Source organism: Dermacentor andersoni, chromosome 9 (genome assembly GCF_023375885.2).
Source record: "Dermacentor andersoni chromosome 9, qqDerAnde1_hic_scaffold, whole genome shotgun sequence".
NCBI classification, from domain to species: Eukaryota; Metazoa; Arthropoda; class Arachnida; order Ixodida; family Ixodidae; genus Dermacentor; species Dermacentor andersoni.
In genome coordinates this window covers 31,067,408-31,082,016 of record NC_092822.1, presented here as the reverse complement: position 1 = coordinate 31,082,016, position 14,609 = coordinate 31,067,408, and the positions used below count along the sequence as shown (strand labels likewise).

At 43.7% G+C, this 14,609-nt stretch overlaps 1 long non-coding RNA gene across 2 annotated transcripts; it reads left to right on the top strand.

Annotated features, from left to right (window-relative positions):
* Positions 1–392: 392 nt before the first annotated feature.
* On the top strand, positions 393–9,753 carry LOC140213292 (uncharacterized). Of its 2 annotated transcripts, XR_011890283.1 has the most exons (4): positions 393–624; positions 2,900–4,078; positions 5,134–5,214; positions 7,527–9,753. It is a non-coding gene; the product is annotated as an uncharacterized lncRNA (long non-coding RNA). The 2 variants fall into 2 exon arrangements; XR_011890282.1 differs by lacking the exon at positions 393–624 and having other exon boundaries at positions 2,723–4,078.
* The last annotated feature ends 4,856 nt before the right edge of the window (positions 9,754–14,609 follow it).

Genomic DNA, 14,609 nt, shown 5'->3' with positions numbered 1-14,609 from the left:
GCGGTGGCCCTGTGCCGAGAGAAAAGAAAAGGACGGTAAGAAGGCAGAGCATACACTCTAAAAACTAGGAAGGGTATCGCAGGAGTGAAGCTGCCGGTTCACTCTTCAAAGCGTCGTTTTACTCTCGCAAAATGTCGAGGAGAGTGAAATGCATTGTTCACTCTGTCACCAAGGAGAGAGTGAAATGTGCTTTTCACTCTCCCCTTCAGAGAGAGAGAGTGAAAAGACTCTTGCGACAATAGAAAAGAGAGACTCTTGCGGCAATAGAAAACAAAACGTAGCGTAATCTTCTGCTTCAACTGTAGGTGGCTGGCCCCTAACATGGCAATGTATCATTCATGCACGCTGAGCAAAGAACACATCGTTTTGCTTCTAAGAGAACAGGCCGCCGCAATTCAAAGGAACGCGTAGCGAGCGCTCTACTTTTTCACTCGGAGTTGCTCCACCGCGCGCGCGCGCGCTCAAGATCGCGGAACAACACAGCACCGAAAGGTGATCCCTCCGCCGAGCAGCACAGCAGCAGCAAAGGCCAGCCAAGGGAGATCGTATGTCAGCCATCTCGCGTCGCCACGAAAACACGACAGTCGTTCGTCATGCCTTGGATATAACAGCAAATCCTCCACGGTAAGTGAATTCTAACTTAGGTGCACATTGTCCGTATATGTCATGCTATCGCCAGGAAGTCGTCGCTGCGCTTAGCCGACGCGATTGACAAAGGCCTAGTCATACGCGCTGTGTCTCTCGATGTCAATCGAAAAAGCCAGTCGTCGCGATAACTGCATGTGATTTTATCACTTTGCCGTTGTCCGTAAGAGCTTTAAAGATCGCAAACGCTGCCTGAACTATGGTATGTTCAATAAGACGCCAGGCGAGAGGACGCTTAAAATGGTTCGCTCACCAGCCTGTGATTCCGAGCCTATGCGGAGCGTGATTAGCGTGCGTTTTGTGTGTTTGAATTTATTCAGTTTGGCAGTATACTGTGTACGGAACGCTGTTGAACTAAGGAATCACATAACAGAAGGCGTCATTTTGCTGGCAGCATGCTTTTTTTTTATAAATAAACCGCGCGCTTGACGGTGTCTCGCGCAGGGGGAATCTGCGACCACTGAAGTTACGTGCAGCACCAGTGCTAGTTAGAAACTTTGCCGCAGGCATTCAGCTGCATGCTGCAAGAGGTCAGTTGGGCGCGTTATCTTGAACTTACTGAAAACGCATGAGGAATCCATGTTTTATGCTGAAAAAAGTATAAACCCCATATAAGCGATCTTGCGCGCGGCAGCTACAAGCGACGCGACGGAGATGGCTGTCGCGTTCGCTCGTCGCCTACAAGTCGTACTCCGTGCGAGCGACGATTTTGAGCGACGCCTCCCCGGTGTTGCCGGCATGAGGGCTGCAGTCACGCGTGACGCGTGCTTTAGTAATTTACGTTGATGTATTTTACTATAAAAAGTAGCATAAAATATTTCCGGAGGTCTTGCAGTACGTTCTTATCCTTGCACGTATAAAAATTGAATCATTTGCTCGTTCCGCGCGACAATCGGTAGTATTTGAGCGATGTATGTACATCCAGTTCCGGCTTCGCGCTATTGGCTAGTCGCTCATAGCACTTCTGGGCGACGAGCGACGATTTCTAGATTTCCAGAACCGAGCCATCTGTTCAAGCGACGGCCCGTTTTGTCGCTCGAAGCCGTCGCTCGTCGCCGTCGCGCACTAAATCGCTCTCACAGTGTTTATCCCTAAGACTGAACTGTTTTTGCTCATGTTGAAATGGTGTGATTATAGGTCTGGTTTTGTCTCCTGTTGCGGTTTTCGTGCACGGTGCCAAACTGAAAGGATGCTTATGTCTACGAACTCGGTGAATTGTCGAGCAGCTAGTTACGCATCGGCATCGAATATAACGGCTGCTGTGTGGAATTACAATTGCAGGGGCGCTTTGCATGCGCTTATTGTTTTGGACATGCCTGTGCATTTGCTAATATGAGTTGGCGTGTCAGAGTTATGTCATATGAACAGCTAAATCAGCCTTCCTCTGGGGGTTACAAGCGTAATGTGTGCATTTTGCTATAGCATGGCAGATCAAGATGTGTTTATCGCTTGAATATTTTTAGTAGAGAAATAAAATATCAAAATAAAATGTTGCTTTAATTCCGTGTTACCACTCTGTCGTACGCAGAACAATAGGTTGGTGTAATAAACTAATAACTGCGGTTTAACTGCAACTTTTACATGCCTACAAGAATCTAAAATGCTAGATTTCAAACTGCCGCAGTAGTCGGGTCTGTCGAAAATGAACTCCACTGCGCACCTCATGCATGAAAATAAGTTCATGCCTTTTAGTAAGCTTAGATGCAGGCCGCAGTGAACTTGTTAGTATTGAAATGTGGGTAAGCTTGCCATAACAAGCCTTGTTGCCCTTTTTTATAGGCACATCCATATATCCATTGAGCTGAAGGACAATATTTTCATCCCTACTGAGCATCATGTTTGCAGCTATAATCCTCAAATTATGGCTTCAGCAGTGGCACAACCAGGGTTGGTGCGGGGGGGGGGGGGGGGGGCACACTGTGCACGTGCTTAGGATGTGTCACAAGTGGTGTTTGCGATACACCAGACTCATGACAGAACTATGACGTCTGAAGATGACCAATATTCTATTCATTAGCAGGAGTATTCTAACATTCATGAAAAACAAGGATTAACTGTGGTTTATTTGTTTTTTTGCTTAAATCTAAAAATTGAAGTTAGTTTAGCAGTTGACTGTTGCAGTCATTTGGATGTTTTGCATGCATTTCACTAGGAAGACTAAGAGCTAAGACTTTTTTATTGCCATGGCCTTGACTGTCTTGATGTTGTTTTGCACCATGCCCTTGTGTTGACTTTTGCATACGATATTTTTCAGGCACCCACTTTATATAACGCAAGAAGGCAGCTGCAAGGACACGAGGATGTGAAAGAGCCAGTGCAGCGCGACTTCACGTAGTGCAGAGGAGCCAATGCCAAAAAATCAAAATACATTGGCATGTTATTTGGACAAGAAAATTAGTATGTGGGTATATTGGGTGTACCATTTGACCAAATGTCAACAAAATCAAGATACAGTATGTTACACGAAGATGAAAATTCTCACGTGCTCCAGGCAGTCATCTTAACATGGTATATTTATGTAATGTCTCTGATTGGAAAGTCAAATCAAGTATGCTCTCTGGAGACAAACACATAGCAGCAAGTGTCATTGAAAAGTTAAAAATGTGTTTTAAGAAAGCTGATTAATTCTGAGAAGTGACTGCTTTTTGTCTTGCCTCTCAACAGATATATCCATGTGATAAAAAAATAGTGGTACAATGAAATTGCATATTTGCTTAGCGACATGATACATACTTGCAATGAGCACGGTGCCTGTGTTTACTATAAAAAGCAACAGCCCATGCTTGGTTAGGTTAGGCTCACTACAACATGCAGGCATGGGTGATTGGCGCTTTTTTTATTTCTGTGTCGTGAGGTTTATTGACGTGCGTATAGGTGCAGTGGCACGCAGTATGGCTAGTACAAAAAAGGGGGGGGGGGGGGCAGATATATGTAGCTCACTGTACACGACACAGGGCAAAGGAAATCCGTGTTCAGCAACTATGTTAAATGCCATGTACGTAAATTTTACAACGCTACTCGTTCGAAGCGCGCACAGGTGCATATTGAAGAAAAGTTTCCAGGGTAGATAATTTAGTTCGTAATTTACACTAATTTTGCTTAACCACGAGACATAATAATTTGAATATACTGCACGGAAACACCTAGAGCGAATTAAATTGTGTGTCAGCTTCGTGTGTATACATATAGTCTTTCCTATGCATTAGATTTTTTGCGTAATGCATTAACAGTTGACAGCCTATCTTATGATGTGTACTCTGTTTACATTACAGTTGTTTATTAGTTTACTCGTTTGTTTTGCGACTGATGAAATGCCGGCATATATATATTTTCAATATTTGACATAACCCTGTATGTTTTGCAGGGACAACCCAGGACGTGCATTTCTCAGCACCCAGTAAACTGCTAAAAGTGACTCAAACACAGGCCACCAGTAAGTGGACATCAGTTGCAATTTCACATTATGCAGTTGGTGGCTGCCTTGTACGGAGGCTTTTTTTTTTAATGAGATGGTGATGTCGTTCTAACGTACACTTTGACCACAAAGGTGCGATCATGTCTCACAGAGGCATATATGGTTGCTATTCTCTGCCAGGGACGTGTTCTCGTGTTCGTGAAGCATTTGTGTTTGGCAGTATTGTCGCCCAATGAGTCGGATATAAACACTAACTCGCCACTGCCGGCAAGTAGTTGCGAGAAACGCATTATGACGCTGTGAAGTTATTTCATTAATTCGAAGGAAAGTTTTGCAGCAGGAAAAAAGGTTGCTATTCCAGGTAAACATGTCTTTTTCTCACAGGTTATTTAGCCAAACTGTGGGTGCATGAAATTCGTGACTTATGAATAGATTTTAATTTATTCTTTAGTGATGCTTCTAAAAGAAACTAGAAATAGTATGTGACTACCTCTGCAATCAGCAGACCATACATTTACAGTCATAAGTGGCAGTTCCATGCAGTCTCGCACTTTATATAACCTTTCCTTTCAGCAACATTGGAACTGGTGGCTGCGTTTTCAGAAGGAGAAGTGCACTTGGCACTGTATATGTATGTGTGAATTCGGTTTTCTTTGTATGTGTCGGCTCACTGACAAACAGTGCAAAAATCTGTTGTACCATGAGCCTGATGACGCCTTCTGCTGCTAGAAATGCGGCACTTCGTATCTTATAGTACTGCATGACATTTAAATCAAAGCTACCACATAAAATGATCAAGAAAACTAACCGCTGTTATAGCTGTTTTCCTCAAAGAACGCTTGTCCTTTATGGGCTGTGTTAATCTGAGCTCTCCACCGATGTTTCAGTAGTATTATCCCTTAGTGAGTGAGAGATTGGGGGCAAATAATCGTGTTAGTGTTTAAGTGGTGTCCTAATTATGTGCATTTGTTCCAACAAAGTTGTCTAGATTACTTTATTGTGTAGTGTAAAGCTTATGAAACCATCAGCAACTACTGAGTTGCTAACACGCATATGGATTTGTCACTATACAGGTGGAACTCGGCTGTACCACTGCAGTGCTGCGGAAATTGCCTTCACCAGCGGCTTTGCAACAGCTGTTTCGCAGCATGTCGGTATGTGTTAATTTATAATTATGTTGGGATGGGCTAGTATTATGGACCACTGCTACTCTGTATTGTGACAGATCCATATGATAAGGGATGTTATGGGCACAGCGAAAACCTTTGAATTTTTTACTATGGTACATAAACAGGCTCTCCTTTTCGTCACTGGAGCAGGAGAGAAGGGCATGCAGGCACTCCTGAATGTACATATATTTCAAAACATGAGAGAGACATATACACACACACACACACACACACACACACAATAAACTAAAGGCAGGGACGTTCCATCTTTCATCTTGAATTGAATTGTGCAGCGCAAAAATACAACACAGACCACAGAGAAGCACACATGTTAACAGGTTTGATACACACGTTAGTTCAACAGATTTGATACTTCAAGTGTGCTATTTTACACAAGGGGGAAGGGAAAGGGGAGAAAATCTGAAAAAAAAGTGGAGTGGAAAAAAAGGAATCGTGCCAAAAAGCATGAGAAGCATCGCGCAGCCAGGATCACCAGCAGGACATCTAAAAAGCACTCTGATAAAATTACATACAGGACAACCTTACGTATAGTTTGTTTCAATCAACTCAGATCACATGCAGCCATTACTGCAATCAAGTTGTTTCCTTATGTCATATGAGGGAATGATGTGGGCCCAAAAAACTGTTTAGAGCTGAAGGATTATGTTCCATTCTAGCCTCATTGCCTGCTTTTTTATCATATTGTTATCAGCTGCTTATGTTAGGGACAAAAAGTAAGAGTACGAACTGTTTCCTGATTCGCCATTCCACACAACATGTCTTTGTGACTATATGTACATGCAGATGATCCATAGTTGAAAAATATTCAGTACAGTAGAATCTCATTACAAGATGCACTTGGTTGTAAGAGACATCTGAAAATGGTTTGGTTGGTTTTCCGATGTTTGCCACGTTAACAATACTGTATACAAGAGACACCTTTGTTACTAAGGATGACTTTTTAAGGATTCACTACTTCGAAGGGACACAACCCAGACACATTCACTTTGTGAACCTTGTGTGCTCCGAAGGGCGTAAAGATCACGCAATCCTTACACAAGTCTCTTTTAGCATGAACCAGAAAAGGAGGGAAACGAGGACAGTGCAGGGCAGAAAGTGTCGGCAGTTGAAGCTGACGAGCGTCTAAGAGCACCTCAAAGGTACTGCGAGCAACAAGGCTTGCAAAGTGAAGTGTTTAAATTCCAGAAGTTGGGAAGGAAGCTAACACAATCTACAGTCACTAAAAAGCTGTGAATGTCTTCTTTAAAGGGCCCCTAAACCACCGAGGTTGAAATTTAGTTGCGGTGTTGCAGTTCTACACAATAAGGCAATGAACAGGTAGCCACGACAATTTTTCGAAACGGTGCAGTAATAGTGGAGCTACGTGTGTTTGATTATCGAAAAGTAGTCCCCACTCATTTTACTCTTTCATCTGGTACACGCCATATGGACAGTATCGTCTTTTCCTTGCCTAGTACACCTCCAAATGTTACGGGACAGGCCAACACCAACGAGCTCTGTTGCTGTTGCGCTGGCCCGTCGTCCTGCGAGGGGTGGCGCTAATACAACGGAACTGTATGGTGACTCGTGTTGAAGAGCCTCATAGGGAGACCCTTCTGTTGGCGTTTCTTTTCTTTGCCCCCATTGGCTGCCCACAATGGCATCGCGCGCAACACGACGAGGAAGAAGGAGTGTGTGTATTTGCTTGCAGGCCTTGCCGGCAGTCGTACACTTTCGTTCGACCAATCGACAGCACCGGAAACTGGTGACATCATCAGAGACAGCCTGGTGACGTCAGGACAAACTGGGGGGTGCAGGATAGGTCCAGAGAGGCGCACGGGGTCATTTTCTTCATATTGTGGTGCTCCGGCAGTGCTACGCACTCTGGCATTTGGCTTCGTCGATCGTGACGGCATTCTGATTTCGATACGCGTGTTTACTTGAAATGTTCAAAAAATGTCGAGAAGTGGTTTAGGGGCCCTTTAAGCCACCCTGAGCATTTATTCCTTCAGATATATCAAAACATACTTTAGTGATGATGCATAATAAAGTGATCTAGTCTGGCTCCTCAGTGTCTCAAAATTTTTGGTTTCGAGAGACATGTTTCCCGTGCCTCTTGAATATCTTCTGATGAGGCTTTACTGTAATATACACAAACAATTGTGTAACTCCTCCTGCAAGTATTATTCATTAAGCCCGGTCACTTATGTGCAAAGCTTGTGATTAAGTCTTGATGTCCGTACTTTTTAGAGCTATGTTTATTAATTCATGCTGTTCTTATTGGTTCTTTGATGCAGGAGACAATGCCTACGAAATTATTGGCCCTGATCATGAGAGCCCTCAAGGGGCAAACAACATCTCTGTTGCAGAAGTGAGCCCGATACCACTTGGAAGTTACCATGACAGATGACACGGCAGCAATAGATACAGAGACTGCCATGTCTACTGCAGCTGCAACAGTGTACGAGGCAAGCAGCAGTGCGTCAGCATCAGCAGCAGTGTCAGAAGGAACCACACCAGGCCTGGTAGAGCAACATGTGTGCTATCACTGACTTTTTTTGTAGTGGATACAACTCATTTGCTCAACATACAAAAGCTTTTCACCACGACTGTGAGCCAGTGTTATTGTGCAGCAAGTGCAAGACTAAGTTAGGTGTTATAACACAGTACAAGCATCACTTTAATATATGCAAATGCAAACATATTACAGTTGTTGCCTCCCCAGCCAGCCCACATAGTGACAACAATGTGGAACACATGGTGGGACACACCTCTCCCCCATTACAAGATAGTAGAGACTGTCAGTGTTGTTGCTAGATTGACTGGTCTTTGTAGGCAACTAGAAGGACAACACAGGTGTCATAAGATTGTTGTTGAAGAGGTAAAAAAGAAGTTTGATGCAGCTGAAGTGCCAACTGATATTGAGCAAATCAAAAGCAACCACCTGAGAAAGCAACACTATCGAAATTTGGGTATCTATGTGCCGCCAACTCTGGTAAGAATGGCATAGGACAGAAGTGTGATGAAAATCACACAGACACTGCTGTTGCATCACTGGCCACAGTGAGCAGCGACTTGTAGGGCAAGAGAGTCAACTGAAACTAACATTATGATATCATGCTCCCATGTGACCACTTTTCAAGTTATTTTGCAAGATACAGCTCAACCTCCAGAAACGAGACTGCAACTTGTCTGTAAAAAAGCTTTCACAAAAAATTATTCATAACACTATTAACATAGCAGTATCTTTTTTTTTTTGTGTGTCGGTTCGAGGTTCCCGGCTGTCCATTAATGCAAAAATTGAGGAAAAAAAGAACATGTGTCGTACTTACACCTTTTTAACAAGTACGAGGGGGACAGAACTTTTCTAGTCATGCATCTTCATCATACTATCAAGTTTTTAAATGCCTTTTATAATTATTATTACCAGTTATATCTGAGGGCATTGTATGCATGTAGCAGGTGTAAAATCGGGTCAGTTGGATCAGATGCCTTATCTGCAAGCGAGCCCTATATTCAGGAAATTTGAATTAAAATAGTTACGTTAGAGACGCAGTCTTTCAGCACTTTATTGCCTGTGGTTTAAGCATTGCTCAATACTTTTGTGGGTGGCAATTTCAACCGGCACAGCACTGCGCTTTGCCACAGTCACATTTGTCTTCCAAGCGGTGTTTACCATTTGTGTTGATCTGTTTGTGTATGCATAGAGCAAGTTTTAAATTTATATTTTTCTGCATTCTTGTGCTTGCACTAAGCTTGTATAAGGCAGTTACAAAATGTGCGTCACTATAACAAACTGTTCTGTTGAGCTTACACTTGCAAATAATCGTGTTCAGATGGCCGCACTTCTATGCGGGTGCACCGCTAGCTTTGTGTATGTTCTCATGTTTGTATAAAGCTTATATAAGCTAGTTAGAAAATGTATGTCACTAAGCATTGTGATATTCTTTAAAGAACTGCTTGGTTGGTTTTACACTTGTGAATTAGTATTGAGGCGGTGGTATTCCCATGTATGCCCACTGCTAGCTTTCTGTGTCCTCACGTGTTTGTATTAAGTTTCTACAAGGGAGTTACAGCATGTACGTCACTAAGCGCTGTGATATTTTTTAAAGAACTGCTTTGTTGGTTTTACACCTGTGAGTAATAGTACTCGGGTGGCACTAGTCATGTGTAGGTACACAGGGACCATTTGTATACATTATGCTCATGTAAAGCAGTTACAAAGTGTATGTCACTAATTACTGTGATATTTGTTGAATTGCTGTGATGGTTTTACACATGTGAATAATAGTGGTCAGGACACAGTACTTGCGGTGTATAGTTGAATTTATACACTGCCAAGACATGGGCTGTATACGTACCAAAAGAAATGTATGTCATTATATTGTTGTGATTATTACTGTTTGGATTTTATTAAACTGTAATAAAATTGTTTCTTGTATCTATTGAGGTATGGCAATTTGTCATGCAACCAAACTGAGGACCTGAACTTGTGCATACAAATAAACAGCTAATTAAAGAGTATACTGCTCATATTCTGCTAAACCAGTTTAACAAATCTTGTACTACAATGCTGGAAAAATGACAGAGCTGACTTGGATGTACAGAAAAAGTTCTGCACTGGCTGAAGGACTGCCCCACAATGGAGTTCGTAATGTTGCGTTTATTGGAGTAGAACAGAAAGTGCACTTCTATTAAAAATGCGACAGTCTGTGCAGAAACATAAGGCAGCCGAGCGGATGTGGCACATTTTTTTCAGGGCCCTCCATGCCTACTACTGCATTTCTAGTCTTCCTGTGCTCTGCGTATAAGCCCCTGTTCAGCCAAGGTTTTTACTCCATGACAGTTGTTCTACTGGGTTTGTAGCAATATTGAAGAAAAAAATTCAATGGTTTTCAAGGACTTTCGAGGCCCCGACACAGTAACTTCAAGGACCTCGTGCAATGTGTGTAGTAGTTTGGACAGGCAATAACTTGTTCAAGAACACGGTTAACTTTAATGCAAACAAAAGAAAACAAAACAAATCGCATTTCAGTGATTTCAAACATTTGAAAGACTGCTAATTTGCCTTTCACCGCCCACCACTAAACGCACACAAGGAAGCATTTCAAGAAAGCGCTCAAATTTTTTCTGCAATAGCACAATTAACTACTTGGACCTGCAACATTTGCAGTTTTTGAATACTGTTTGGTTTGGTTTGACAGTGTACGTGATGTCATCTGTTGCCTCAGCTTTTTTCACCATCAAATAAGCAATAATCATTTCGAATTTCTTTTTATTGTGTCTGTCGCTCTCAATTTACTCTTCACGGCTTCTCTTCGAATGCCTCAACTGTTGAGCTTCCTGCTTCTGCTCCTCCAAGCACATTTGTCGCCGGTTCCATGTGCATAAAACTGGTATCTGCAGCTCCTTTGTAATTTCAACTTTAAGGATGTCGCTTTCCTTCTATTACCTCCAGAGACAATTTTCTGTGACATGCGAAAGAGTGTCACAGAAGGGAAAAAAAGCGCTTGGCAATGTCTGCTAAGTCTAGCCAAGTGTACAGGACTTTGCAGTACTTCTAAAAATTCAAGGGTTTTCAACGCCTTGAAAATGGCATTTTAGAAATAAAGGATTTTCAAGGATCGCTACAAACCCTGGATTCTAGCACCTAAATTTTACAAGCTTATTTTGGCATGGAGTTAGGAAATTCATGCTTTCTAGCTAACGCTGCACTATCTCTGTACAGTGAAGCCACGAGAGCGCAACTATTTTGGAGTAAAGAAAAATACTGAAAGCTTTTAATACCACTCTTCTTTTTTTCTATGGAGCTTCGTATTGCCTAGTTAAGTTTACGAATGTGCCTGGTTTTGGCGGGCGTTTCTTCGACATTTTCTGGAAGAAGCAGATGTCTAGCCCCCGTATTCAGAAATGTATCTTAATACAAAGCTCATGCTTGACTTGATATAAACGACGCCTGGTGCGAACGTCCCCCAAGACGCTCACTGCCCTTCTTTTGGGGCGTTCACGACTTGCGTCGTTTAGATCAAGTCAAGCATGGGCTTCAATTTATGATGCATTTCTGCATATGGGGGTAAGCGTGCACAATTCCGGGCAACGCACTGTGCCATTGACACTGAGAGAAAACGGGGAAAACAGAGTTAACCACTTATGCTCCTAAGCTTTCGCGTACCTGTGGTGTGCGTGAATCGTGGAAGAAGAAACAGCGCAAACACAAGGACGAAAAAAAGCATCAACCACACCAGCGCTTCGTGGTGTGGCATGTTTTTGCGTCGTCCTTGTGTTGCGCTGTTTCTTCTAAAATGCTCAACCAACTAGCCGGCAAGTCCATCCTGTGCATATATAAATTGAACACACGCATGAGTGTAGATGGTCTTCGAAGCTTTTAGAACGAGCACTGCCACAGGATACGAGCAGTGCACGCGTAACAAGTGGACACATTAGTCATTTAAACATGCGTGCCAATGCATTTGACGCGGCTATCGGCATAAGCAGTCTCCAAATGCTGGAATGCATGCGCTTCAAAACGCTAACGATCCGCTGCTAATGCAGGACAACAGCTCACAGCGGACTGAACCAAACTCTAAACTAATGCACTTGGCAGCGTGAGGCACGTCGAAATGCCTGGTACTGGCGTCGCAGTTGCTCACCAGTATACGCGTGAATTAAATTCACATACGTGGATGGTTGGCGCAATACTTTGTATCCGCGTATTTTGGAGAACATGGACTGGAGAAGCACTCGATCATGAGCTGAACGGCACATTTGTTATTTTCCTGCGGTGACGACAAGCCGTGAATAGTTCTCACGTTGTCGTCTACGTTGTCTTCCTTCGTTAGTCGTAGCAAGGAATGGAAATGATGCAAACGCACACGTATTCCAGTACACAACAGCACAGCACACTGCAGAGAAACCCCACCCACCACAGCAGATTCATCAAATACGTTTGGTATATATATAAGCTCTAAAAGAACACGACTGGGCGTGGCGGCGCTGTGGTGTAATGGTTATGATGTGTGTTTTGAATTGTACAAATGTGAGTGTACGCGGGTTCGAATCCACATGATGTATAGAGCGTTGTGATTCTTGATAAGTATGTGCTTCCCTTGGCAATTGTATTCTAATTAGATTGTGTGACTCCTGATTGTGAAATTTGCGAAGATATTTGCAGATTAAGTGTTCATTCGCTTTTTTTTCTCCTCAGTGGCGTTCGTGACGCATACGCATAGGCCGCTTCAGAGCAGTCACGCCTCACGGTAGGCAGCAAATAGCCAGGAAAAAATGACTTTAAAATCCTGCATAACTTTGCTCACGCCTATTCTGAAGGCCGCTTGGAATCGGGCCTGTGTCTCTGAGGAGCCGCCTAGGGAACAGTATATCAGCGGCGCTAATTTGATCTGATTTCCTGCCTGCATGCGTGACCAGGACTTGGCTAAGAGGGTATTGGGAAGAGTACTAGCACTCTGTTCTGAAGGAGTACAAGCACTCTGTTTGGGGGAGTAGAAGTACTCGGTCTGGCGGTGTACTATTAACCCTGTGGGGAGAGTATTAGCACTCTGCGGAAGAGTACTAGCACTCCCTGTGGGAAGAGTATTATCACTCTGCGGAAGGGTACTAGCAATCCCTTGCGGTGGAGTAACAAAACTCTGTCAGGAGGAGTTGACCTACTCTCTCTCAAAGAGGGTCGATCTACTCTCGAAAAGAGAGTGAAATATGGGACAAGCATCTACTCCCTCAAAGAGAGTGCCCGGCACTCCCTTAGTTTTTAGAGTGTACATACACAAGTCCGGCTGGCTACCTTACACATATGCCAGAAACAAATAAGCAATACGACGATCATATAATTGCGCCTGAGTGACTGTTATCAGGTAACATCGAGCATGGAACGGAACAACAGTAAGATTAGGCAAACGGGACGGCGTCCGCACTAGCTTGTGTAATTGGAAACGGACTCGTAAGCAGCGCTTGTCCGATTCGCGTAGGATTTCGGGACAGCACACGCTGTTAACATCTTGGCACAACACTCTGAACATGTCGTCACAGCACACGCCGAACTAATGAATTAGGAGGCACGGTAAATGTCATAATGTTCACGTTGCGTGGAGCCGAGGACGGATTTTCTATTTTCTCAACATTGTGAGTATCCGATCCGGAAATAATGGCGAGCACGCGGACTTCAATTTTCGGCCTGTTCGCTTTCTTTCGTAGAATATGTTCAATCTGTTCCCTAGAATTGCCTTCTCGGATATAAGGTCCGATCTACCCGACTATAAAATAGCGAACCTTGGCATGTCATCACCATTTTAATGAACGACGACATTTGGCGTCAGTAAGTCAGTCGGCAAAAGAATAGCTGGCGCCGTCTTTTGATAGATGCCCAGCATTGCATTTTTTATGGCGCAGTTGAGTTCTCTCGAGAAGTGAGCGATTTCCTTAAAGTAGTGCGCGGGTTCAAATTTACTTCATTAAGATTATAAGTCAAGCGCGCGATTGAGGGAAGCGTTTCAGTCACCAGTGATTACAAACAGTTTTATAGTTGGGGAAAACTTCGAAACTTTCAAGGAGAAACTAGGCACTGGCTGGTTGCCGTTGGAAATAACACTAAATAGCTGCACACTAAATATTGAAGAGGTATGGAGGGAGAAATGCAGCCCCTGTATCAGAATGGGCTATCGCGCATGTGCGCCGATATCGTTTGCCACTTCTTTCCCTGGCTCTCCTTTCCCTCGCTGCCTACGCAAGTACATAAGCGTATGAATAAACGACCAGTGGGTCATTCTTTGTTCAGCAACAACTCGCCTCGGTCCATTACTTCAAACACGATACATGGTGTCAGAAGTGTTTGTCACGGCAGCAGAATGGACGCCGTCAAGCCCCCGGAGCCGTTGCAGCTTTCCGGAAACTTGAGAAGAAACTGGCTACTGTTTAAGCAGAAGTTGGAACTCTACATCACAGCGACGTCGTCAGACAAGCCAAGGAAGGAAGCTGTAAAAGCGGCAATACTTCTCAGCACCGCCGGTGACGATGCCTTGGACGTGTACAACAACTTCGTGTTTGCCGAAGGTGAGGACAAAGAAGATTATCAAACTTTGGTCAGGAAGTTTGAAGAGTACTGTCTCCCCGAAGGAAATGAGGTTTATGAAAGGCACGTTTTCCGCCTTCGAGTGCAGGACGAGGCAGAACCATTTGAAAGCTTTTTGCGGGATCTCAAGAAGCAAGCGAAACTTTGCAACTTTGGAGAGCTTGAACCATCCATGATAAGGGACCAAGTGGTCTTTGGCATCAACGATAAAAAGCTCAGGCAGAGGTTACTTGGTGAGAAGGACCTTAGCTTGCAGAAAGCTGAGCAAATATGCAAAGCAGCCGAAGTTTCTGCGCAG